Raw genomic sequence first — 27532 nt, 5'->3', positions numbered from 1 at the left:
AATTGTTCATCCATTCAGAGGCTCTAATCTGTGGTGGTTTAAGTTGTGGAGGTCCTACTCTTTTCATGCTGCATTTTCTGAATGCTATTTGAAAATGTTTTGCAAAATGCGAAATAGAGAAGAAAATGAGAAAAGGGCACTACAGAATTAAGCATATATTCTGAGTTGTTTGCTCATGCTCATGTCTTTTCAAGGTGATTGTTGTGGTCAGAAAATTCTGTTTTTGTTAGTGATTTTCTTAGTCTAAAGACTTAAGAGAGATTTGCTGTCATGGACAAATGAATTCCTTGGTTGTACTAACATTCATATGATCGGTCCTCTTCAACCCTTTGGTGGCTATTGCAAATGCTGCTTAGTTTTAGAATTTGTACTTAATTAGAGTGTGTTTGGAAATTTTAATGAGATGGAATTGAATTGAATTCTAGAAAGAATTGATATGCAATTCAATTCTCACCCACTTCTTAAATTTGGAATAAAAAGAATTAAATGGAAAAGGAATGGTTAAAATATATGTAATGTTACCTCGTACAGAGGGAAGGGAGAAAAGAAAAGAGAAATGGAAATATTTGAAAAATCAAATTATGTTAGGATTAGTTTAGATATTTTAACTTTAAATTCAAATTTCATTAGGTTGGATTTGTGATTTATCTTGGGCTTGAAGATGAGAATTAAAATTCTCAAAAGAGTTTGAATTCATGTAATTTTTATGTTTTAAAAACAAGAAAAAGAATTTATTTCTCAAGAAAATTCTAATTTTATGCTTTCTAAACACATTTTTAATCTTTATCCTTACTTACACCAAAAAAAATTCTTTATCCTTATTTCATCCCGTATTAACAAGTTCCTTCATAAACAATTATTAGAATATCAATCCAATTTCCAATCAAATTCAACGAAAATATCATTAGCCTTAACAATTCTGTAAGAAAAAACTTGGGGCACCGTAATTATGATAAATTGATTAAATTCCTTTCCTAAGAGTTTAATTCACGATTGTATTGAAGTGGCAATCCACTATCTAAACAAGTGTAACTCAATTATGATAATAACACCGTTGCCTCATTCCCCAACCGACGGTAAATCATACATACATATACAAAGTATGTCAAAATTTCGTATGTTTTGGTCGAAAGCTCCCCTACAGTTGCTAAGGTTTGGAAATCATTTTCAGCAACATGGTAATGGCATTCAATTTCAATAGTTTGAAACGGGGAAATGTCTTGGTGAAAGCTTATAAAAGCAAGAGAACCAATAGCGCGCATAAAGAATAAATCCGTTTTTAAACATGAAATTATGCCTAGTGGATTTCCATCTCATATCATACTGTAATAGTCATCTTCATCACTCATCCCCATGAAACACAATATGGCTAATACAAACACGAAGAAAGATAAACGCTCCATTGCAAAGGGTCCCCAACCAATAACACCAGAATGCTTTAGAATACTTGGAATGGCAATGCTTCCAATAGTTGATGATGGTTATCAGTAGCTAAGAGAAGGGATGGGGTTGAATTTTAGCCCCCTTTTTTTTGCTTGTAGCACTTGCTAGCCTTTGAAATGACTTATGGAGACTTTTTACTTTTTGTCTCGTACCTAGCCATGAGACTTTTTCTTTTTATCTCGTAACCAGGCAAGAGATATTTTCTAGTTTTATCTCCTATGCAGCAGAAACAGAAATGGAGTAGAAGAGAGAGAGAAAATCACACCACGAAGTATCCTGGTTCAGTTGCCAAGTGCAATGCAGCATACATCCAGTATCCACCACAACAATGATGGAATTTCACTATAATAATCATGATTACATACACCAATTCTCCCTAGGAACTATCCTTCCTATCCGGGATAAGTCCAGAATCTAATCCCTAATCCTGAACTTGACTTGGTCACCTACCAAGCTTTCAATTGCTAAGTGGTAACCCAACTTGCAAGGAAATTTTCACAGAATCATGAAACACAACACAGATGTACAAAGGATCTCTAAGGACATCTATGGCTTTTTCCTTTAATTTTGTATACTCTATCTTTTTCTGCTCTATGTCTTTTTCATACAAACCTCACTATTTGCCTTTTTTTCATGAGACTCAAGACAGACAAAACAAAACATAAAATTACAAAACAGAAAATATTGAAGGAGAAGAACGTCTATTAGCTGGGGTAGCTATAGGAACACTGTGCTTTCACTATTTTCCTTGCTTCAAGTCCTAGCTGTTCTCCCTTATTTATAGAAGGGGAAGCCTCCAAGGTTGAAACTCTTGAACCGAGCTAATCTTCTTCTTCTTCAAGCAAAAACTGGTTCGGCCAGAGAGAGAGGAGAGGAAACCGTATGTTAAACCCAACATGCAATTACCTCTGCATCTTCCCTTGTCACCAATCTTCATGAATCCGGGCCTTCTATCTTGACTTGCACTCCAAGAAGGATTCCTAGCCCTTGATGAGTTCTTGATGATGACAGCTCCATCTGCTCTAACTTCTGCTTCTTCCTCCACGTAGCTACAGTAGCTACCTCTTGTGGTGGTTGATCAATAGTAGAGACAAGCCATGCTTCCAAGGATCTTCTTCCTCTGACCAAAGTGGATCTCTTCCATTTTCGGGTATGGAAGGCTTGAGATTACTTCACCACATCTTACCTTTTGTGGTAAAGATCTCAGCCACACCATACTTCAGATTTTCTTTTTCTTGATGCCATCATCACAATGGTCTTGATACTAGCTTCTTCTTCTTTTTTTTTGATAACTTGCCTTAGCTTCCATTTTTTATGGATGTGACCGAGAGTTTGAGAGAGAAGATAGAGAGTAGAAAGAAAAGCATTCAATGGATTTGAACAAAGAAATCAAAATGAATTAATTCCTACTTTCCTTTTACTTAGTAGCGTGTAGTATTAATGATGCCATCAAATCAATTGCATTTTCTCTCTCATATTTCCAATGTCTGCATTAACTCCACTTAACAAAAATTTGAATTCCACAAAATGAAAGATGTGGTATCCGTGGAAGCATGCAACCTTTTTTTTTTTCAATTTTGGACCAAGCTTTGTTGGTCTTACTTCAAGGAAACAATTGGGTTGGCTTAAAGATTTTTAGGCCCAATAATGCATAACAATAATTCAGCCAGTGTATTAAACATTTTTGCATAAGGCTGAATTTTATGTTTCCATTGGGCTTGCTATTTTTCAGCCCAAAGCATATTCTACAAGTAACAGAATTATTAATTAGCAAATATGTATTAAAATTCAAATTAATAATTTTGTAATTAATTATATTAATAATGTTTGATCATCATCAATTTAATTTGGAGTTTTCCAAACTCATCAATCTCCTCCTTGATGACAAACATTATTAAAAAATTGAAATGAAAAGAAATTAGAGATTAGAGTACTCCCTTTGAAGATTAGAATTCCTCTCCCTTTCCAAATGTTACATAGATCCCTTTTAATACATACCATTTTATCAAGAGAAGCTTTACCTGTAACTTTTAGAATCAAGCTTAAAGCCATAATGTATTCAATATATGAAATATTTGAAATGTTGAACAGCTTGATTTATGAGCAGAAGTAGAGTGATAAACAAAACTAATTTGTTATCATATAAATGATTTTCTGCTCAATACAAACATAAAAATTCTGAGTACTGAGTACATTTCAATTAAAAACTCATCAATTGATAATCCCAAAAAATTTTGCTACCTAATCATTTGATCAAAAGGAAAATTTTTCAGCAATCAGAGCAAAAACATAATCATTCAACATTGCAGAAAATTGTCAATCCAACAGAGCATTCATTCAACATATCAGACCACAATGGAATTATCAAAACATAAATAAGTTCCAAAAAGAAAACATATCAACTTATTAGATCATTAATCATAATTCAGATCATTAATCATAAAGCATGACCATTGGAATATAGAATGTATGCACAGGGGTGATCATGAATCAAAATGATTTCAGCCCCTGTTATTTTTCAAATTTTCAGCTCTTCCTCCCCCTTTTGTCATCAATGGGAAACCTGTAAAAATCGAAGACAATGGTATGCAAACAAATATAACTAGAACCAGAATATTCAAGAGTTTAACAAAATAACAGTGGTCCAGAATATCTAACAGCATACAAAATACCAAAACATAACTAGAGTTCAATAAGTGACAAATAGATCAATTATCAGACAGGTTATACTCAGAGCCAGATACATCATCCTCATTTGCAGCCCCCGTTTCTTGTTCAAGATTCTGAATCATCAGATTCACTCTTTCTTTGCATTTGGTCCAGGCTTTTTCATTCTCATATGCTTGCTTTCGAGCAGCTTTGTAGGATTGTACCATCATTTTTGACATATTAGAGAATTCAGTGAGAACCTCTTTGATGGATTCTGCAACCTTGGCTAGCTCGTTAGGACGACTCTCAAGATCACTTTCAGATGGTTCAGACGGCATGGAGCATTTTCCTTTGGTACCTTTTACGGAACCAGTAGCGCCTCCTCCTTTGATCATGGAAACTTTATTTTCTACATCCTCATTAGTTAAATCAACATTAAAATATTCAAAGATGCATGTAAGAAAGATTCCATAAGGAAGATTAGCCTTTTTGTCACTTCTAACACATTTCCACATGTGTCTCACCATTAAATATGCAAAAGAGATAGGAGAAGAAGTGATAATAGCAAAAAGCACTAAAGTATCAGAAACGGTTACTCTGTGATATGAGCTACTTTGAGGCATCAGAATATGGTTGATGATTCGGTGCAGCAGTGCTCTTTCAGGAGCAAGAGCCTTGTGGGTCAGAACTGTGCCATCCAGACCGGAGAAGTTCTCACATATTTGGTTCATAGCTATCTGATAAGTAACCCCAACCTACGAATCCCATTTTCCCGTCATATAAGCAGCTGCTCCTTCATCGACATATCCCAAGGTAGCACTGATTGTTTCTCTGTTCAGGGACATGTGAACCCGCTTGACATATAAATGAATAGCGCCATCAACAAACCTCATGTTCGCTTAGAACTCACGAACTAGGGCAGGATACACAGGTTTCTGAATGCTGAACAGGGGAGTCCATTTCAGATTTTCAAAGAGTGTAACAAAGTTGATTCCTTTTGTAGCAAGTGATTCCAAGTTCACTAAGTGGGTCGCACATAAGTAACGCTTCTTCATGACTTCATTATGGAACTCATATGAAGCACATGAGTTAAATCTTCCTAGATCAAAGTGTGAGTGACCTTTGTTGTACTTATCTTTGAAATCAAGTGATTCCAAATTCGGTGGTTTCCTGGTGTTACGAAGAATGTAAACTTTTGCATGCTGTGCACTGCGCCCACCAGCCTGAGGAGTAGCTTTCTTTGGTGGTGAATGAGGTAGAGAAGTTTGGGACTCATCTTCTTCGTCGAACACTGGTTCCTTTTCCTTTCCTTTCTTTCGAGATGACTGTCTTGGCTGAATAACTTTCTTTTTCATAGATTCCGTTGAGTAGGAGGATGGTGATGAGGAGGACGTAGAGTGGATGTGAATATGAGTATGTGTTTGAGGGGTAGGAGAAAATAGAGGATTTTTGGAGAAAGGGGTTCGATTACTTTTTTTTGGAGCAACCTTCTTTTTCATGTTATGAAAATGGAGAAGGGAGAGGGAAGATGAAAGAGTGACCGAATAGATTGGGGAGAGGTGGGAGGTTATGAGAGCATTTAATGCTGATTGAAGAGAGAGGGTAATGGGGGTAATGGACCATTAAGTGGCGCGGTTATTAATCAAAGAAAGATTTTAAAATTAAAACTGAAGGGTTAGCTCCTAGAATCAAGGGATGAGGGAGAAAAAGATTTTGATTTGGCAACAACTCTTTCCTAAAAGATTTGATATGACAACTTCCTAAAGGTGTGATTAAAAAATGAGGATCAAAAGGAAACAGGCCAAGGTTATGGATGGTCAATAGAAGATTTGTTTGGGCCCATGATCACTAAAAACAGAATGAATCTCCCCCTGTATCAATGCCAGTTTGTCACGTCTTCCAATTTGTCTCCTCCCTACCTACGAGACAAAATCACACAGAATCAGAAGATTCACAAATTATCAACAGATTTTAATTCTAACATTCCCAAACTGTTTCTCAAAGTATAGAATCTGTCTTCACACAAGGGTTTAGTAAAAATGTCTGCAAGTTGTTCTTCGGATTTTACAAATTGAATATCAGTAGTTTTCTTTTGCACATGTTCTCTAATAAAGTGATATCTCACTTCAATGTGTTTGGTTCTAGAGTGCAAAACAGGATTTTTGAAAATGTTTATTGCACTCATGTTGTCACAAAATAAGGGTATGCTATTGATTTTTAATTTGTAATCTTCCAACTGAGTTTTTAACCAAATTAATTATGAACAACAAGCAGAGGCAGAAATATATTCAGCTTCGGCTATGGATAGAGCAACTGTGGCTTGTTTCTTTCTTGACCACATGTTAAGTGAGCTTCCAAGGAAGCAACACATTCCGGAGGTGCTCTTTCTATCCACCCGATCTCCCGCATAATCTGCATCACAAAACCCTACTGCACCAAAATTATTAGGTCTAGGATATCACAAACTATAATCACAAGTTCCCTTAATGTATCTTGTGATTCTTTTTACGGCTGAAAGATGGGATTATTTAGGGTGAGATTGAAATCTTGAGCACATGCCCACAATTTGTACAATGCCGGTCTAGAGGAGGTAAGATACATGAGTGAACCTATCATTCCTCTATACTGAATTTCATCCACATCTCGGCCATCATCATCTTTATCAAGCTTAGTGTTTGGATGCATTGGTGTTCCTATTTGTTTGGAATTTTCTAGGCCAAATTTCTTGATTAACTCTTTCGCATATTTTCCTTAGTGAATGAAAATGCCACTAGGAGTTTGCTTAATTTGGAGATCAAGAAAGAATGTTAGTTCTCCCATTAAACTTATTTCAAACTCACTAGTCCTGTGTTTTCCAAACTCTTCACACAAGGATTCATTGGTCGATCCAAACACTATGTCATCCACATAAACTTGAACAAGAAGAATATCATCATTTGATACTTTTATAAATAAAGTTGTATCGGTGGTTCCCCTTTGAAATTGATTTTCCAACAAGAAAGCACTAAGCCTTTCATACCAAGCTCTTGGAGCTTGCCTTAGGCCATAAAGAGCCTTGGAAAGTTTAAAAACATGATTTGAAAATTCCTTTCTTTCAAAACCGGGGGATTGAGCCACAAATACTTCTCTATCTATAAACCCATTAAGGAAAGCACATTTGACATCCATTTGAAACATTTTAAACCCCTTGTGGGCAGCATAGCCAAGAAGCAACCTAATTGCTTCCATTCTTGCTACCGGGGTAAAATACTCATCAAAATCTATACTCTCTTCTTGATCGTAACCTTGGGCCACTAGTCTAGCCTTGTTACGAACAACACTTCCATCCTCACCCAATTTATTTTTAAAAATCCACTTAGTACCCATTACCTTTTTACCATTTGGATTAGGTACAAGTGTCCAAACCTCATTCTTTTCAGATTAAGCAAGCTCCTCTTCCATGGCTTTGACCTAAAAGTGGTCTTCAAGTGCTTGCTTCACATTGTGAGGCTCCATTTGGGATAAGAAAGCCACATTGCTTGGCTCGGCTTGCTTTTTGGATGAGGATCTTGTGGTTACTCCTTGGGAAGAGTCACCTATGATAAAATCATGAGGATAACCCCTCATAGACTTTCACTCTCTTGGTTTTTGGGGTAAGGTTGAGCTTTGATGAGCTTCAGTAGATTGTTCTGTTCCAGATTCTCTTACTGGCTCAAGAGACAAAACAGAAATGTCTCCTTCATCCTGATGAGATAAATTTGGGCGGACAGATTCTTCAATAGGGCAGATTTGGGATTTTCTTCACTTGCTTCCTTGTTGACAACATCTTCACAATCTGTATCATCTTCAATCACAGCACTGGGAATTGAATTAGTATCACAAAAAGAAACGTGTATGGATTCCTCTATGATTCTATGTTCTTTGAGGTAAATTCTATAAGCCTTGCTAGTGGTGGAGTATCCAACAAACATCCTTTCATAGGATTTTGGATCAAATCTACCAAGATTTTCTTTATTGTTAAGTACAAAGCATTTACATCCAAAAACATGGAAATACTTAAGATTAGGAGGGGTTCCTTTCCATAGCTCATAAGGGGTTTTCTTTAACCCTTTTCTAATAATAGTCCTATTCAAAATATAACAAGCTGTCTTTACAATTTCAGCCCATAGAAATTTTGGAACCTCATTTTCACATAGCATAGCCCTAGTCATTTCTTGAAGGTTTTTATTCCTTCTCTCAACCACCCCATTTTGTTGAGGGGTTCCAGGGCATGAAAAGTTATGAGCAATTACAAAATCATCACAGAATTTTTTAAAAATCTTGATTTTCAAATTCTTTTCCGTGATCACTTCTTAAGCGGGCTATTTTTAAATCTTTTTCATTTTGAATTCTTTTGCAAAGGGTTGAAAAGGCATTGAAAGCATCATTCTTATGAGCAAGAAAAAGTACCCATCCAAATCTAGAGTAATCATCCACCACCACCAAACCATAGTGTTTACCTCCCAAACTTTGAGTTCTTGTTGGACCAAAAAGATCAACGTGTAATATTTCTAATGGCCTCTTGGTTGAAATTCCATCTTTTGGTTTAAAAGAGGATTTTGTTTGCCTAATTGGCAAGCATCACAAGTAATATCCTTATCAAATTTAATATTTGGAATTCCTCTAACCAAGTTTTTCTTAACTAGCTTAGAAATTTGGTACATGATAGCATGACCCAATTTCTTATTCCAAAGCCATTTTTCAGATTCAAGAGAGGTAAAACATGTTACTTTTTGATCTTTTAAATCCTCAAGAGTCAAACCATACACATTATTGCACCTTTTAGCTTCAAATAAAATATCCCCAAATTTTTCACAAATAACTAAGCACACCAATTTTCTAAAAATAACTTCATATCCAAGATCACATAATTGGCTCACACTTAGTAAATTGTGTTTCAAACCATCAACAAGAAGAACATCATTTATAAAAGATGAGAAGCTTTTACCAACTTTTCCAATGGCCACTATTTTTCCTTTACCATCATCACCGAAAGTGACAAACCCTCCATCATACTCATCAAGCTTAATGAAGAAGGTTGCCTTTCCGGTCATATGCCTAGAGCATCCGCTGTCCATGTACCACATATTGTCCTTCCGCTTGGATGCTAGGCACACCTACAAAATGAGCTCAAGTGACCTTAGGTATCTAATCTTCTTGGATCCTTTCACGTTAAACCATCTTTTTTATCCCAAACCATTGTAGTCAAAAACAATTTTACAAACTTTGTTACCAATCATTCTTTCACCAAAGAAATATTGAATGGGAAAGTGGCCATTCCGGTTGCATAATCTACAAAATCTTTGAGTTGCTGTTTTGCTAAAGCTTGTTGGGTTTTGAAATATTGTATCATTAGAAGATGAGACCATGTTAACAAAAGAAGATTTCTCAACAGATTTTAAAGTTTTATGGAAACCCAAACCAACTTTATCATAAATAGGTTTTTGACTAGCCAAGATTTGATTTAAATTTTCAGAACTTTGAGTAAACTTGGCTAAGTCTTCTTTGAGCCTTTTGACCTCTTTAAGCAAATCTTTATTTTCTTTAAAACAATTTAGATATGCAACCACAAAATGATGCCTTTTACAACTTTTAAGTTGAGCTTTTAACTGCTTGTTTTCTTCAACAAGTTCAACAGTAGTTTCAGCCTCCCTTAATTTATCTTTGAGAAAACCATTTTCAGCTTTAAGAATAGTGATTTGTGATTCAAGATCTTGGTTATCAAGTAAGAAGCATCTAATTTTTTCAGAAAGATGATCAATCATGAGATGGAGGTCTTCAGTGTCACGGTTATGAAATACTACCTGTTCAACGTGATCTGCCATAAGGCACGGTTGAGACTTGGTGTCTGATTTTTCATCATCTTCAGAGTCATTTTCCAAGTCCTCCCAAGAAGCCATCAGTCCTTTCTTCTTTCCTTTCTTCGGCCTCTCCTCCTTCTTCAACTTAGAGCAATCAGATTTGAAATGCCCAGTCTCTTTGCAGTTGTAGCATATCTGATGAGCGGATAATTTATACGCTTTTTGACATTATTTTTAGGTAGTTTTTAGTAGGATATAGTTACTTTTAGGGATGTTTTCACTAGTTTTTATGGTAAATTACATTTCTGGAATTTACTATGAGTTTGTGTGTTTTTCTGTGATTTCAGGTATTTTCTGGTTGAAATTGAGGGACCTGAGCAAGACTTTGATAAAAGCCTGACAAAGGACTGCTTATGCTGTTGGATTCTGACCTCCCTGCACTCAAAATAGATTTCTAGAGCTACAGAACTCCAAATGGCGCGCTCTCAACGGCGTTGGAAAGTAGATATCCAGAGCTTTCCAGCAATATATAATAGTCTATACTTTATTCGTGATTAAATGACGTAAACTGGTGCTCAACACCAGTTCCATGCTGCATTCTGGAGTCAAACGCCAGAAATACATCACGAACCAGAGTTGAACGCCAAAAACACGTTACAACTTGGCGTTCAACTCCAAAAGAAGCCTCTGCACGTGTAAAGCTCAAGCTCAGCCCACGCACACACCAAGTGGGCCCCAGAAGTGGATTTCTGCATCAATTACTTACTTCTGTAAACCCTAGTAGCTAGTCTAGTATAAATAGGACATTTTACTATTGTACTAGGTGTCTCTGACCATTCGGTCTTTTTGACCACGTTACATCTTTGGTCTCAGTTTTATTCTATTATTCATCTTAGGAGGCTATTGATCACGTTTATGGGGGCTGGCCATTCGGCCATGCCTGAACCTTCATCACTTATGTATTTTCAACGGTGGAGTTTCTACACACCATAGATTAAGGGTGTGGAGCTCTGCTGTACCTCAAGTTTTAATGCAATTACTACTATCTTTTATTCAAATTCAATCTTATTTCTGTTCTAAGATACTACTCGTACTTCAACCTGATGGATGTGATGATCCGTGACTCTCATCATCATCCGTCCCTATGAACGCGTGCCTGACAACCACTTCCGTTCTACAAGCGAAAGCTAGAGTGTGTATCTCTTGGATTCCAAATGCACGACGCATGGTTGCCCTCGCCTGACAACCGAGCCTTCCATTCCGTGAGATCAGAGTCTTCGTGGTATAACCTAGAATTGATGGCGGCATTCATGAGAATCCGGAAAGTCTAAACCTTGTCTGTGGTATTCCGAGTAGGATTCCGGGATTGAATGACTGTGATGAGCTTCAAACTCGTGATTGTTGAGCGTGATGACAAACGCAAAAGAATCAATGGATTCTATTCCGACATGATCGAGAACCAACAGATGATTAGCCGTGCCGTGACAGAGCATTTGGACCTTTTTCACTGAGAGGATGGGATGTAGCCATTGACAACGTTGATGCCCTACATACAACTTGCCATGGAAAGGAGTAAGAAGGATTGGATGAAGGCAGTAGGAAAGCAGAGATTCAGAAGGAGCACAGCATCTTCATACGCCTATCTGAAATTCCCATCGATGATCTACATAAGTATTTCTATCTTTATTTTTAGTTTATTTATTATTATTATTCGAAAACTCCATAACCATTTATTATCCGCCTGACTGAGATTTACAAGATGACCATAGCTTGTTTCATACCAACAATCTCCGTGGGATCGACCCTTACTCACGTAAGGTTTATTACTTGGACGACCCAGTGCACTTGCTGGTTAGTTGTGCGAAGTTGTGAAGAAAGTGCTGAGTTATAAACGCACATACCAAGTTGAATGCCATTATTAGAGATCACAATTTCGTGCACCAAGTTTTTGGCGCCGTTGCCGGGGATTGTTCGAGTTTGGACAACTGACGGTTCATCTTGTTGCTCAGATTAGGTAATTTTCTTTTTGTTTTATTTTCAAAAAAAAGTTTCAAAAAAATTTATCCCTATTTTCGAAAAAAATTATTTTAATTAAAAATAAATTATTCTATGGCTTCAGAATTTTTAAGAATGGATTCTAGACTTTCATGAAGCATGTTGAATTCTAGCTAGCTATAAAGCCATATCCCAATCCTTTTGGAATGAGACTTCAACTAATCACCTCAATGCATGTAATGTCATCCTAAAGCTGGTTGGCTATTAAGCCATGTCCAACCCTTGGATTGGAGCTTTAGGCTAACATTGAAAGATTCCTGAAATTCTTCTTAAAAATTTTTGAATTTCTTATTTTCTTTTTCCTATATGTTTTTCGAAAAAAAATTCAAAAAAAATAATAATAAAATCATAAAAATAAAAAATATTTTTGTGTTTCTTGTTTGAGTCTTGTGTCATGTTTTAAGTTTGGTGTCAATTGCATATTCATATTGTTCTTGCATTTTTCGAAAAATTCATGCATTCATAGTGTTTTGATCTTGATAATTTCTTGTTTTGTGTTCTTTGTTGTTTTTCATATGCATTTGTGCATTCATAGTATTTAAGCATTGCAAATTTCTAAGTTTGGTGTCTTGCATGTTTTCTTTGCATCAAAAATTTTTCAAAAATATGTTCTTGATGTTCATCATGATCTTCAAAGTGTTCTTGGTGTTCATCTTGACATTCATAGTATTCTTGCATGCATCATGTGTTTTGATTCATAATTTTCATGTTGTGAGTCATTTTTTATGTTTTTCTCTCTCAAAATTTAAAAAAATATATTTTCCTTTTTTCTCTCAAAATTTCAAAAATTTGGGTTGACTTAATCAAAAAAATTTTAAAATTAGTTGTTTCTTGTAAGTCAAGTCAAATTTTCAATTTTTAAAAATCTTATCTTTTCAAAACTTTTTTCAAAAATTAAATCTTTTTCATTTTTCTTATTAATTTACGAAAATCCTTTAAAATATTTTTCAAAAATCTTTTTCTTAGTTTTATCTTTATTTTCGAAAATTATGCTAACAATTAATATGATTGATTCAAAAATTTGAAGTTTGTTACTTTCTTGTTAGAAAAGGTTCAATTTTTAAATTCTAGAATCTTATCTTTTAGTTTCTTGTTAGTAAAGTAATCAATTTTAATTTTAAATCATATCTTTTTATCTTATCTTTTTCAAAATTTCATCTTTTTCAAAAAAAATTTTATTTTAAAATATCTTTTCTAACTTCTTATCTTCTTATCTTTTCAAAGTTAATTTTCAAATCTTTTTCAACTAACTATTTGACTTTTTGTTTGTTTCTTATCTTTTTCAAAACCACCTAACTACTCTTCCCTCTCTAATTTTCGAAAATATCTCCCTCTTTTTCAAAAATTCTTTTTAATTAATTAATTGTTTTAAATTTTAATTTTAATTTTATTTCGTATCTTAATTTTCGAAAATTATTAACTCCTTTTCAAAATTATTTTCAAAAACTTCTGTCTCTCATCTTATTCTATTTATTTATTCATTTACTAACACTTCTCTTCATCTCAAAATCTCTGCCCCCTATCCTCACCCTTGTATTTGGATTCTCCTTTCTTTATTCCTTTCTTCTTCTACTAACATAAAGGATTCTCTATACTGTGACATAGAGGATTTCTCTTCCTTTTCTGTTCTCTTCTTTCTCATATGATCAGGAACAAGGAAAAAGGCATTCTTTTTGAAGCTGATCCAGAACCTGAAAGGACTCTGAAGAGGAAACTAAGAGAAGCTAAATTACAACAATCCAGAGACAACCTTGCTGAAATTTTCAAACAAGAAAAGGAGATGGCAGCCGAACCCAACAAAAATAATGCAAGAAGGATGCTTGGTGATTATACTGCACCTACGTCCAAGTTTGATGGAAGAAGCATCTCAATTCTTGTCATTGGAGCAAACAATTTTGAGCTGAAACCTCAATTAGTTGCTCTAATGCAACAGAATTGCAAGTTTCATGGACTTCCATCAGAAGATCCCTACTAGTTCTTGACTGAGTTCTTGCAGATCTGTGAGACTGTTAAGACTAATGGAGTAGATCCTGAAGTCTACAGGCTCATGCTTTTTCCTTTTGCTGTAAGAGACAGAGCTAGAACATAGTTGGACTCTCAACCTAAAGATAGCCTGGACTCTTGGGATAAGCTGGTCACGGCCTTCTTGGCTAAGTTCTTTCCTCCTCAAAAGATGAGCAAGCTTAGAGTGGATGTTCAGACCTTCAAACAAAAAGATGGTGAATCCCTCTATGAAGCTTGGGAAAGATATAAGCAGATGACCAAAAGATGTCCTTCTGACATGTTTTCAGAATGGACCATGATAGATATATTCTATTATGGTCTATCTGAGTTTTCTAAGATGTCATTGGACTATTCTGCAGGTGGATCCATTCACCTAAAGAAAATGCCTGCAGAAGCTCAAGAACTTATTGACATAGTTACAAATAACCAGTTCATGTACACTTTTGAGAGAAATTTCGTGAATAATGGAACGCCTCAAAGAAAGGGAGTTCTTGAAATTGATGCTCTGAATGCCATATTGGCTTAGAACAAAATGTTGACTCAGTAAGTCAACATGATTTCTCAAAGTCTGAATGGATGGCAAAATGCATCTAACAGTACTAAAGAGGCATCTTCTGAAGTAGAAGCTTATGATCCTAAGAATCCTGCAATGGCAGAGGTAAATTACATGGGCGAACCTTATGAAAACACCTATAATTCATCATGGAGAAATCATCCAAATTTCTCATGGAAGGATCAACAAAAGCCCCAACAAGGCTTTAATAATGGTGGAAGAAATAGGCTTAGAAATATCAAGCCTTATGCATCATCTTCTCAGCAACAGACAAAAAATTCTGAGCAGAGTACTGATGATTGGATTTTTGACGGTTTAGAATTTCACTAATGAAATCTCGTTGTAAAGTATAGTTTCTAAACCAAACAATAATCCTTTCATACAAAAGTTGTTTGTCACTAGTACAAACCCCTAACATTTATAAACCGAAGTATTCAAACCTCGGGTCGTTCTCCCTAGGAATTACAATAAAGTGTTTTGTTATTGGTTGTGAGTTATTTTGGGGTTTTGATAAGAGGCATGAAAGATAAATGGCAAGAAAGTAAACTAACAACTATAAAAGGCTCTTGGCAAGGTGTGAGAACTAGAAGTCCTATCCTAATTATCATTCTCAATTGTGATGAGAATTGTTCATTGCTACCACTTAGTTAACCCTTATTAAACAAAGGAAAGTCAAGTGGATGAATTGACTTGAGCCACAAGTCCTAGCCAACTCCCAAGGAAAGACTAGCTTTAGTGCACTTCAAACCAATTAGCAATCTCTCCAATTACCAATCAACAAAGGAATTAGATAACTCAAGTGTCACTAATTACTCTACCTAGGCCAAGAGGAACAAAATCTACACTCTATCTAGAAGAGGCATTTCAACAAACACATAAAAGGCAATAAAAGTAAACAACATAAATTGCAAGAATTAAAGAGAGATCTAACTACAAAGGCAAGAGATCAACAATAGAAAAGTAAAGAAGAACAATTATTATGAATTACCTCTTATTGAATTGAAAGAAAATGGAAGGAACAATACTAGATCTACAACAAAATACAAGAACAACATAAAGGAAATTACAACCAAAGAATGGAAGAAGAGTGAATCTAACAACAAGGAATTGAGATGTAGAAGTAGAAGAAAGCAAAGATTAAAACCTAGATCTAAGAACTAATCCTAATCCTAATCCTAATTCTAGAGAGAAGTGAGAGCTTCTCTCTCTAAAACTAATTTTCCCTCCAAAACTAAGCTAAACTAAACTAATGGTAACTAACTTCTAAAGTATGAAAAGTATGTTGATTCCCCTTCAATACTTGACTTAAATAGCATCAGAAATGAGTTGGATTGGGCCCACAAGGCTCCTAAAACCGCTGGAGATGATTTCATTAAAGTGGGTCACGGACAGAATCGGTGCGCGCGCGCAAAGTGCGCGTGCGCGCCCCTGAACGCGAAGCAACATATGGCAAAATTTAAATCATTTCGAAGCCCCGGATGTTAGCTTTCCAACCCAACTAGAACCGCATCATTTGGACCTCTGTAGCTCAAGTTATGGTCGTTTAAGTGCGAAGAGGTCAGCTTGACAGCTTTCTGGTTCTTTCATTTCTTCATGAGTTCTCCAACTTTTCATGCTTTCTTTCTTTATTCCCTTGATCCAATCTTTGCCTCCTAAACCTTAAATCACTTAACAAACATATCAAGGCATCTAATGGGATCAAGGTGAATTAAATTTAACTATTTTAAGACCTAAAAAGCATGTTTTCACTCTTAAGCACAATTAAAGGAGAATATACAAAACCATGCTATTTTATTGAATAAATGTGGGTGAAAGGTGATAAAATCCCCTAAAATCAATACAAGATAAACCCTAAAAATGGGGTTTATCAAGTACCTCTAACTTAGCAAATTTAGTCTCTGATCTGTCTAAGGCCACTTTAAGTTTCATGAGTGAGACAAGGTCCTCCATCAGAAATTTGGAGGCACAAGTGGGCCAGTTGAGTAAGAAAGTAACTGAAACTCCTCCTAGTACTCTCCCAAGCAATACTGAAGAGAATCCAAAAAGAGAGTGCAAGGCCATTGACATAATCAAAATGGCCGAACCTAGGGAGGAAGGAGAGGACGTGAATCCCAATGAGGAAGACCGCATGGGATGTCTCTCAGGCAAGAAGGAGTCCCCTATTGAGGACCTAAAGGAAGCTGAGGCTCATATAGAGACCATAGAGATTCCATTAAATCTCCTTCTGCCATTCATGAGCTCTGAAGACTATTCTTCCTCTGAAGAGGATGAAGATGTAACTGGAGAGCAAGTTGCTCAATATCTAGGAGCTATCATGAAGCTGAATGCCAAGTTATTTGGTAATGAGACTTGGGAAGGTGAACCTCCCTTGCTCATTAGTGAACTAGATACATGGGTTCAGCAAACTTTACCTCAAAAGAAACAAGATCCTGGTAAATTCGTAATACCCTGTACCATAGGCACCATGATCTTTGAAAAAGCTCTGTGTGACCTGGGGTCAGGCATAAATCTTATGCCACTCTCTGTAATGGAGAAGATAGGGATCATTGAGGTACAACCTGCCATATTTTCATTGTAAATGGCAGACAAGTCAGTAAGACAAGCTTATGGATTGGTAGAGGACGTGTTGGTAAAGGTTGAAGGCCTTTACATCCCTGCTGATTTCATAATCTTAGACACTAGGAAGGAGGAGGATGAATGCATCATCCTTGGAAGACCTTTCCTAGCCATAGCGGGAGCTGTGATAGATGTAACAGAGTCAAACAAAGCCCCCACAATGGAGAGGAAGCATGAAAAGCTTCTCTCAGTACAGAGTCAAACAAAGCCCCCACAATCAAACTCTAAGTTTGGTGTTGAGAGGCCACAGCCAAACTCTAAGTTTGGTGTTGAATCCCCACATCCAAACTCTAAAGTTTGGTGTTGGGAGTCTACAACATTGACCTGATCACCTGTGAGGCTCCATGAGAGCCCACTGTCAAGCTGGTGACATTAAAAAAGCGCTTATTGGGAGGCAACCCAATTTTTATTTATCTAATTTTACTTTTCTTTTATTGTTCTTTAATGTTTTATTAGGTTCATGATCATGTGGAGTCACAAAAAAAAATACTAAAATTAAAAACAGAATCAAAAATAGCAGAAGAAAAATCACACCCTGGAGGAAGGACTTACTGGCGTTCAAACGCCAGTAAGGAGCATCTGGCTGGCATTCAACGCCAGAATAGAGCATGGATCTGGAATTGAACGCCAGAAACAAGCAGCATCTTGGCGTTTGAACGCCAGGAATATACCCTGAGGAGAGCTGGCGCTGAACGCCAGAAACAAGCATGGAACTGGCGTTCAACGCCAGAAACATGCTGCAATTGGGCGTTGAACGCCCAACATAAGCATCACTTCGGCGTTTAAATGCCAGAATTGTATGCAAAGGCGTTTTACATGCCTAATTGGTGTAGGGATGTAAATTCTTGACACCTCAGGATCTGTGGACCCCACAGGATCCCCACCTACCTCAACTCACCTTCTCTCCTCTTCTTTACATTCATCCTCTCTTCCCCATAAACTCTCTTCCCTATAAACACTCGTCCCCAAAAAAACCCTTCACCAATCACCTCAATATCTCTTTCCAATTATCCCCCTTCACCACTCACATCCATCCACTCTTTCCCATAAACCCCACATACCTTCAAAATTCAAAATCTCTTTCCCACCCAAACCCACCCTAAATAGCCGAACCTACCCCCTCTTCCTTCACCATATAAACCCCTCCATCCTTCTTCATTTTTCACACAACCCAACCCCCTCTTCTACACCTTGGTCGAATACACCTTCCCCCATATCCTCCATATTTTCTCTTCCTCTTCTTCTTTTCTTCCTACTTTTGCTCAAGGGCGAGCAATATTCTAAGTTTAGTGTGGTAAAAGCATAGCTTTTCATTTTTCCATAACCACCTATGGCACCTAAGACCGGAGAAACCTCTAAAAAAGGGAAAGGAAAGACAAAAGCTTCCACCTCCGAGTCATGGGAGATGGAGAGATTCATCTCCAAAGCCCATCAAGACCACTTCTATAATGTTGTGGCCAAGAAGAAGGTGATCCCTGAGGTCCCTTTCAAGCTCAAGAAAAATGAGTATCCAAAGATCCGACATGAGATCCAAAGAAGATGTTGGGAAGTTTTGACCAACCCCATTCAACAAGTCAGAATCTTAATAGTTTAAGAGTTCTATGCCAATGCATGGATCACTAGGAACCATGACCAAAGTATGAACCCGAATACAAAGAATTATCTTACAATGGTTCGGGGGAAATACTTAGATTTTAGTCCGAAAAATGTAAGGTTGGCGTTCAACTTGCCTACAATGCAAGAAAATGCACGCCCCTACACTAAAAGGGTCAACTTTAGTCAAAGGTTGGACCAAGTCCTTATGGACATATGTGTGGAAGGAGCTCAATGGAAAAGAGACTCCAAAGGCAAGCCGGTTCAATTAAGAAGACTGGACCTCAAGCCTGTGGCTAGAGGATGGTTGGAGTTCATCCAACGCTCCATCATCCCCAGTAGCAACCAATCTGAAGTTACTGTGGATCGGGCCATCATGATTCATAGCATCATGATTGGAGAGGAAGTAGAAGTTCATGAAGTCATCTCTCTTGAATTCTACAAAATAGCCGAAAAGCCCTCTACCTTGGCAAGGCTAGCTTTTCCTCATCTTATTTGCCATCTATGTTACTCAGCTGGAGTTATCATAGAAGGAGACATCCCCATTGAGGAGGACAAGCCCATCACTAAGAAAAGGATGGAGTAAACAAGAGAGCCCACTCATGGAACCCAAGAGACGCATGAGGAAGCTCATCACCAAGAAATCTCGGAGATGACTCAAGGGATGCACTTTCCTCCCAACAACTATTGGGAACAACTCAACACTTCTCTAAAAGATTTGAGTTACAATATGGATCAATTAAGGGTGGAAAATCAAGAGCACTCCATCATTCTCCATGAAATTAGAGAAGATCAAAGAGCAATGAGGGAGGAGCAACAAAGGCAAGGAAGAGACATAGAAGAACTCAAGGACATCATTGGTCCCTTCAAGAAGAAAGCACCACCATCACTAAGGTGGACTCATTCCTTGTTCTTATTTTTTTTTTGTTTTTCGGTTTTTATGCTTTATGTGTGTTTATGTTTTGTGTCTCTACCTCATGATCATTAGTATTTAGTAACTATGTCTTAAGGCTATGAATAATTCCATGAATCCTTCACCTCTCTTAAATGAAAAATGTTTCTAATACAAAAGAACAAGAAGTACATGAATTTCGAATTTATCCTTGAAATTAGTTTAACTATATTGATGTGGTGACAATACTTTTTGTTTTCTGAATGAATGCTTGAACAGTGCATATTTTTTATCTTGTTGTTTATGAATGTTAAAATTGTTGGCTCTTGAAAGAATGATGAACAAAGAGAATGTTATTGACAATCTGAAAAATCATGAAAATTGATTCTTGAAGCAAGAGAAAGCAGTGAAAAAGCAAAAGCTTGAAAAAAATGGCAAAAAAAAAAGGAGAAAAAGAAAGCAGAAAAAGCCAATAGCCCTTAAAACCAAAAGGAAAGGGTAAAAAGGATTCAAGGCTATGAGCATCAATGGATAGGAAGGCCCAAAGAAATAAAATCCAGGCCTAAGCGGCTAAATCAAGCTGTCCCTAACCATGTGCTTGTGGCATGCAGGTCCAAGTAAAAAACTTGAGACTGAGTGGTTAAAGTCGTGATCCAAAGCTAAAAGAGTGTGCTTAAGAGCTCTGGATACCTCTAACAGGGGACTTTAGCAAAGCTGAGTCACAATCTGAAAAGGTTCACCCAGCTATGTGTCTGTGACATTTATGTATCCGGTGGTAATACTGGAAAACAAAGTGCTTAGGGCCACGGCCAAGACTCATAAAAGTAGCTGTGTTCAAGAATCAACAAACTTAACTAGGAGAATCAATAACACTATCTGAAATTCTAAGTTCCTATAGATGCCAATCATTCTAAACTTCAAAGGAAAAAGTGAGATGTCAAAACTGTTCAGAAGTAAAAAGCTACAAGTCCCGCTCATCTAATTAGAATTAATATTCATTGATAATTTGGGATTTATAGTATATTCTCTTCTTTTTATCCTAATTGATTTTCAGTTGCTTGGGGACAAGCAACAATTTAAGTTTGGTGTTGTGATGAGCGGATAATTTATACGCTTTTTGACATTGTTTTTAGGTAGTTTTTAGTAGGATATAGTTACTTTTAGGGATGTTTTCACTAGTTTTTATGCTAAATTTACATTTCTGGACTTTACTATAAGTTTGTGTTTTTTTCTATGATTTTAGGTATTTTCTAGCTGAAATTGAGGGACCTGAGCAAAACTTTGATAAAAGGCTGACAAAGGACTGCTGATGCTATTGGATTTTGACCTCCCTGCACTCGAAATGAATTTTCTAGAGCTACGGAACTCCAAATGGCACGCTCTCAATAGCTTTGGAAAGTAGACATCCAGATCTTTCCAGAAATATATAATAGTCCATACTTTATTCGTGATTAGACAACGTAAACTGGCGCTCAACGCCAGTTCCATGCTGCATTCTGGAGTCAAACGCCAGAAATACGTCACGAACCAGAGTTGAACGCCAAAAACACGTTACAACTTGGCGTTCAACTCCAAAAGAAGCCTCTGCACGTGTAAAGCTCAAGCTCAGCCCACGCACACACCAAGTGGGCCCCGGAAGTAGATTTCTGCATCAATTACTTACTTCTGTAAACCCTAGTAGCTAGTCTAGTATAAATAGGACATTTTACTATTGTACTAGGTGTCTCTGACCATTCGGTCTTTTTGACCACGTTACATCTTTGGTCTCAGTTTTATTCTATTATTCATCTTAGGAGGCTATTGATCACGTTTATGGGGGCTGGCCATTCGGCCATGCCTGAACCTTCATCACTTGTGTATTTTCAACGGTGGAGTTTCTACACACCATAGATTAAGGGTGTGGAGCTCTGCTGTACCTCAAGTTTTAATGCAATTACTACTATCTTTTATTCAAATTCAATCTTATTTCTGTTCTAAGAGACTACTCGTACTTCAACCTGATGGATGTGATGATCCGTGATACTCATCATCATCCGTCCCTATGAACGCGTGCCTGACAACCACTTCCGTTCTACAAGCGAAAGCTAGAGTGTGTATCTCTTGGATTCCTGATGCACGAGCATGGTTGCCCTCGCCTGACAACCGAGCCTTCCATTCCGTGAGATCAGGGTCTTCATGGTATAAGGTAGAATTGATGGCGGCATTCATGAGAATCTGGAAAGTATAAACCTTGTCTGTGGTATTCCGAGTAGGATTCCGGGATTGAATGACTGTGACGACCTTCAAACTCGCGATTGTTGGGCGTGATGACAAACACAAAAGAATCAAGGGATTCTATTCCGACATGATCGAGAACCAACAGATGATTAGCCGTGTCGTGACAGAGCATTTGGACCTTTTTCACTGAGAGGATGGGATGTAGCCATTGACAACAGTGATGCCCTACATACAGCTTGCCATGGAAAGGAGTAAGAAGGATTGGATGAAGGCAGTAGGAAAGCAGAGATTCAGAAAGAGCACAGCATCTTCATACGCCTATCTGAAATTCTCATCGATGATCTACATAAGTATTTCTATCTTTATTTTCAGTTTATTTATTATTATTATTCGAAAACTCCATAACCATTTATTATCCGTCTGACTGAGATTTACAATATGACCATAGCTTGCTTCATACCAACAATCTCCGTGGGATCGACCCTTACTCACGTAAGGTTTATTACTTGGATGACCCAATGCACTTGCTGGTTAGTTGTGCGAAGTTGTGAAGACAGTGCTGAGTTATAAAGGTGCATACCAAGTTGAATGCCATTATTAGAGATCACAATTTCGTGCACCAATATCACCTTGCTGAAGTCTTTCTTTTGTTTCTTTGAGCTGCTTCCTTTGCTTCTTTCCTTGAGTTTTACCATTTTCCTGAAGTTTTTTTTGCAAACAAAACAAATTTATTTTCAGAGAAGTTATCACTGGATTCATCATCCAGAGGGTTAGAAATAGATGTAAGAGCTATTCCTTTTCTTTTTGAATCTTTTTTCAAATAAGTATTTTCAAAAGCAAGTGAATTTCCTCTCAAGTCATCATATGTCATGGAATCAAGACCACTACTCTCAGATATTATTAATGCCTTAGTTTTCCACTCTTTTGTGAGACTTCTCAAAACTCTCCTCACAAGCACAGATTCAGGATACTTGATCCCCATAGCATCCATGCCAACAATTATGATGTTGAATCTTTCAAACATTTCATCTATTAATTCTCCTTCCTTTATTGAAAACATTTCATATTCTCTGTTCAGCATATCTATCCTGGTCTTCTTCACTACGGTAGTTCCTTCATGAGTGACTTGAAGTTTGTCCCAGATTTTCTTTGCCGTTGTGCATCGTGATACCCATCGGTATTCCTCGAAGTTGATTGCATAGTTGAGCAAATTGATAGCCTTGGCATTGAGCTCCACCTTCTTTCTGTCTTCTTCGGTCCAACTAGCTTCGGCTTTAAGAGAGACTACTCCTTCAGCACTTATGATAGTTGGAAATTGAGGACCCTCCAGGATGATCTTCCACAGTCTGTAATCTACTGCTTGCACAAATATCTTCATTCTCTCCTTCCAATAGGTGTAGTTCTTCCCATTAAAAAGAGGAGGTCTGTTGCTTGATTGTCCTTCTGTCAGATTGTAGGACACTAGGTTTGAGCTACTGTTATCTGCCATTTGGATCTTTTCTCTAAGCTGCAAAGCTTGATCTTTTTGAGACCAAGCTTTGATACCAATTGATGGTTATTGGTGGCTAAGAGAATGGGGGTTAAATCTTAGCCCCCTTTTTTTTCTTGTAGCACTTGCTGGCCTTTGAAATGACTTCTGGAGACTTTTGCTTTTTGTCTCGTACCTAACCACGAGACTTGTTCTTTTTATCTCGTAACCAGGCAAGAGATATTTTCTAGTTTTATCTCCTATGCAGCAAAAACAGAAATGGAGTAGAAGAGAGAGAGAAAATCACACTACGAAGTATCCTGGTTCAACTGCCAAGTGCAATGCAGCTTACATCCAGTCTCCACCACAACAATGATGGAATTTCACTATAATCATCATGATTATATATACCAATTCTCCCTAGGAACTACCTTTCCTATCCAGGACAAGTCCAAAATCTAATCCCTAATCCTAAACTTGACTTGGTCATATACCAAGCTTTCAACTGCTAAGTGCTAACCCAACTTGCAAGGAGATTCCCACAGAATCATGAAACACAACACAGATGTACAAAGGACCTCTAAGGACATCTATGGCTTTTTCCTTTAATTTTGTATACTCTGCCTTTTTCCGCTCTATGGGTTTTTTATACAAATCTCACTATTTGCCTTTTTTCCTGAGACTCAAGACAGACAAAACTAAACAGAAAATTACAAAACAAAAAATATTGAAGGAGAAGAATTTCTGTTAGCTGGGGTACCTATAGGAATACTATGTTTTCACTCTTTTCCTTGCTTCAAGCCCTGGCTGTTCTCCCTTATTTATAGAAGGAAAAGCCTCCAAGGTTGAAACTCTTGAACCGAGCTAATCTTCTTCTTCTTCAAGCAAAAATCGGTTCGGTCAGAGAGAGAGAGAGGAGAGGAAACCGTATGTTAAACCCAACATGAAATTATCTTTGCGTCTTCCCTTGTCACCAATCTTCATCAATCCGGGCCTTCCATCTTGACTTGCACTCCAAGAAGGATTCCTAGCCCTTGATGAGTTCTTGATGATGACAGCTCCATTTGCTCTAACTTCTGTCTCTTCCTCTATGTAGCTACAGTAGCTACCTCCTGTGGTGGTTGATCAAAAGTAGAGACGAGTCATGCTTCCAAGGATCTTCTTCCTCTGACCGAAGTGGATCTCTTCCATTTTTGGATATGGAAGGCTTGAGATTACTTCACCACATCTTACCTTTTGTGGTGAAGATCTCAGCCACACCATACTTCAGATTTATTTTTCTTGATGCCATCATCACAATGGCCTTGCTACTAACTTCTTCTTCTTTCTGATAACTTGCCTTAGCTTCTATTTTTGATGGATGTGACCGAGAGTTTGAGAGTGAAGAGAGAGAGTAGAAAGAAAAACATTCAATGGATTTGAACAAAGAAATCAAAATGAATTAATTCTTACTTACCTTTTGCTTAATAGCGTGTAGTATTAATGATGCCATCAAATCAATTGCATTTTCTCTCTCATGTTTCCAATGTTTGTATTAAATCCACTTAACAAAAATTTGAATTCCACAAAATGAAAGATGTGGTATCCGTGGAAGCATGCAGCTTTTTTTTTTCAATTTTGAACCAAGCTTTGTTGGTCTTACTTCAAGGAAACAATTGGGCTGGCTTAAAGATTTTTAGGCCTAATAATGCATAACAATAATTCAGCCAATGTATTAAACATTTTTGCTTAAGGTTGAATTTTATCTTTCCATTGGGCTTGCTATTTTTTGGCCCAAAGCATATTCTGCAAGTAACATAATTATTAATTAGCAAATATGAATTAAAATTCAAATTAATAATTTTGTAATTAATTATATTAATAATGCTTGATCATCATCAATTTAATTTAGAGTTTTTCAAACTCATCAGTTGAGAATCCACTCAAGAACTTGGCTAAATTCACCTTGTTGCTCCATCATTCATCAGACCACAAATGAAAAGTTGAATTATTAATAACCTTGGCTCGGTATACAATCTTATCTTTTTTTTTCTTTTTAAATTATTTTTCAATTAATGCATGAATAATAACAATTTACCTGCTATCATATTCAGAAAATACAGAAGAATCATTAGACCCCGCAAAGAACAGCAGAGGCATTGGGAGTAGCACATATGTTATAGCTACAAGAAAATAAAATACCAAATGTAATAATAAACCAAGAATGTTCGGTCACATTAACATCTCATTCCCTTAAATCTTCAAGAAATAAATACAGAGATGCTTTATCTCACCACTTAGCATCAGTCACCCATTATTATACAGAGCACATGCCTGCCACATAACATAAATACAACTAGGTAAGCAACAATTACTTTGTTACCAATAAGATGTGATGCATTTATAAACAATGAGAAGAACACGGACCAAAATTTGCAAGACAATTCCCCGGAGACTAAGATTGCCAAAAAGGCAAGTTTTCTCGTGCTTAGGCAAGAACGCAAATATCCTGGTAAGTCTTCCATCTTCAACTCACCTCATGTTACACATAAAAAGGGCTGGAGTAAAAAATCTCATTATCATAATGCTATATGGATATTAAATCAGAAGAAAATACTAAATCAAAACCAATTCTAATTTCTAACAAAGCTGTCATAGATAAGATGAAAGTGTAAACTAACCACACTGATATTCAAAAGTTTGGTTTTATTCTATCACAGTGCCTGTTGCATAAGCAAAGAGAAAGAAAATCTAGTGATTTAAAATCAGCATCAGGTAAGTCCAATGCAATATTAAAACAACAAAAATAGCAGCAGCAGCTATGTAAATTAATGACATAACGAAGAGAATAAAGGCCATATTTTTTATGAGATAGCTAAAATGCAATATGATTTCAAACCTAATTCAACTAATAGACATTATATTGTTTCAATCATAATTTGCCATTGATAAATCACTATTTTATGGTTTATCTTGTGCTCAATTGAGTAGTTTTTATCAAGCCTTTGCCCACTTATTCATATAATTTGCATGGTTTTACATTCTCCTTCCCGATTTTGTGCTATGATTAAAAACATACTTCTTTGGCTTTTATCTCCTTTTATTTAATCCTCTCTTATTACCATTATATGCCTTGATATGTGTGTTAAGTGATTTCAGGAATTACAGGGCAGGAATGGCTTAGAGGATGGAAAGGAAGCATGCAAAAGTGGAAGAAATACAAGAAGTTGAAGGAACTGCAAAGCTGTCAGCCTGATCCTCTCGCACTAAAACGATCATAACTTGAGCTACAGAGGTCCAATAGATGCGGTTTCACTTGCGTTGGAAAGCTAACGTCCGGGGCTTCGATTTGATATATAATTCGCCATAGTGGCCATACAGATAGGTGACGCAAACACGCGCTCCACGCGGACGCATCGCATCTGCGAATCTCATTCCGCGCGGACGCGTGGAGGACGCCTCCGCGTCACTTTGCCGCAACCTGTACGGACCAGATTTCACAAACAGTGATTTCTGGGCTATTTCTGACCCAGTTTTCGACCCAGAGAACACAGATTAGAGGCTATAAAGTGGGAAAATGCATCCATTCATAATTATGCATTCATAATTCATAATTTTAGTTTTAGATGTAGTTTCTAGTGAGAGAGGTTCTCTCCTTTCTCTTAGGATTAGAATTAGGATTTTTAGAAATTAGAAATTTTTATTATTTCAACTCCCAATTTTTCTTCTTCATCACAGGTTCAATATTCCTTTTTACTTTATATTTCTCTTTTACTCTCAGATAATTTAATGCTTGTCTTACATATGTTGCCTATTTGGCTTATGAGCCATTAATGTTAGGATTTTCTTTATTTAATATAAATTGAGGTATTTCAGACTTATATGTTATGGATGCTTTAGCTTTATCCAATTTATTTTCATTCCAGTAGATTTACTTTTCTCTTTTTGGTCTTGGTTAGGAAATCAGTAACTCAGGAGTTATTAGACTCAACGTGATCGATAATTGTTATCTTTGCTAATTAGCTTGAACTTCAATAATCCCAATCTTTTTCTAGGAATTAACTAGGATTTGAAGATCAAACTAATTAGTCACTTGACCTTCCTTTGCACCAGTAGAGGTTAACTAAGTGGAATTAAGATTCAATTTTCATCATCATTGATAAGGATAACTAGGATAGGACTTCCAAATTCTCATACCTTGCCAAAAGTGTGTTTTACAGTTATTTATTTATTTTACAGTCTTT

The 27532-nt window shown here is 36.7% G+C and overlaps 1 non-coding gene and 1 pseudogene across 1 annotated transcript; both read right to left on the bottom strand.

The window, feature by feature from the left end:
• Positions 1 to 1313: 1313 nt before the first annotated feature.
• LOC112801095 (vacuolar protein sorting-associated protein 55 homolog) lies at positions 1314 to 25813 on the bottom strand (annotated as a pseudogene).
• On the bottom strand, positions 14146 to 14249 carry LOC112805116 (small nucleolar RNA R71). The gene has a single exon (XR_003203725.1). It is a non-coding gene; the product is annotated as a small nucleolar RNA R71 (small nucleolar RNA).
• Positions 25814 to 27532: the final 1719 nt, after the last annotated feature.

This window comes from Arachis hypogaea, chromosome 5 (assembly GCF_003086295.3).
Source record: "Arachis hypogaea cultivar Tifrunner chromosome 5, arahy.Tifrunner.gnm2.J5K5, whole genome shotgun sequence".
Taxonomy (NCBI): domain Eukaryota; kingdom Viridiplantae; phylum Streptophyta; class Magnoliopsida; order Fabales; family Fabaceae; genus Arachis; species Arachis hypogaea.
Note: the sequence above shows the minus strand (reverse complement) of the source record. Positions and strands in the feature narration are given on the sequence as shown.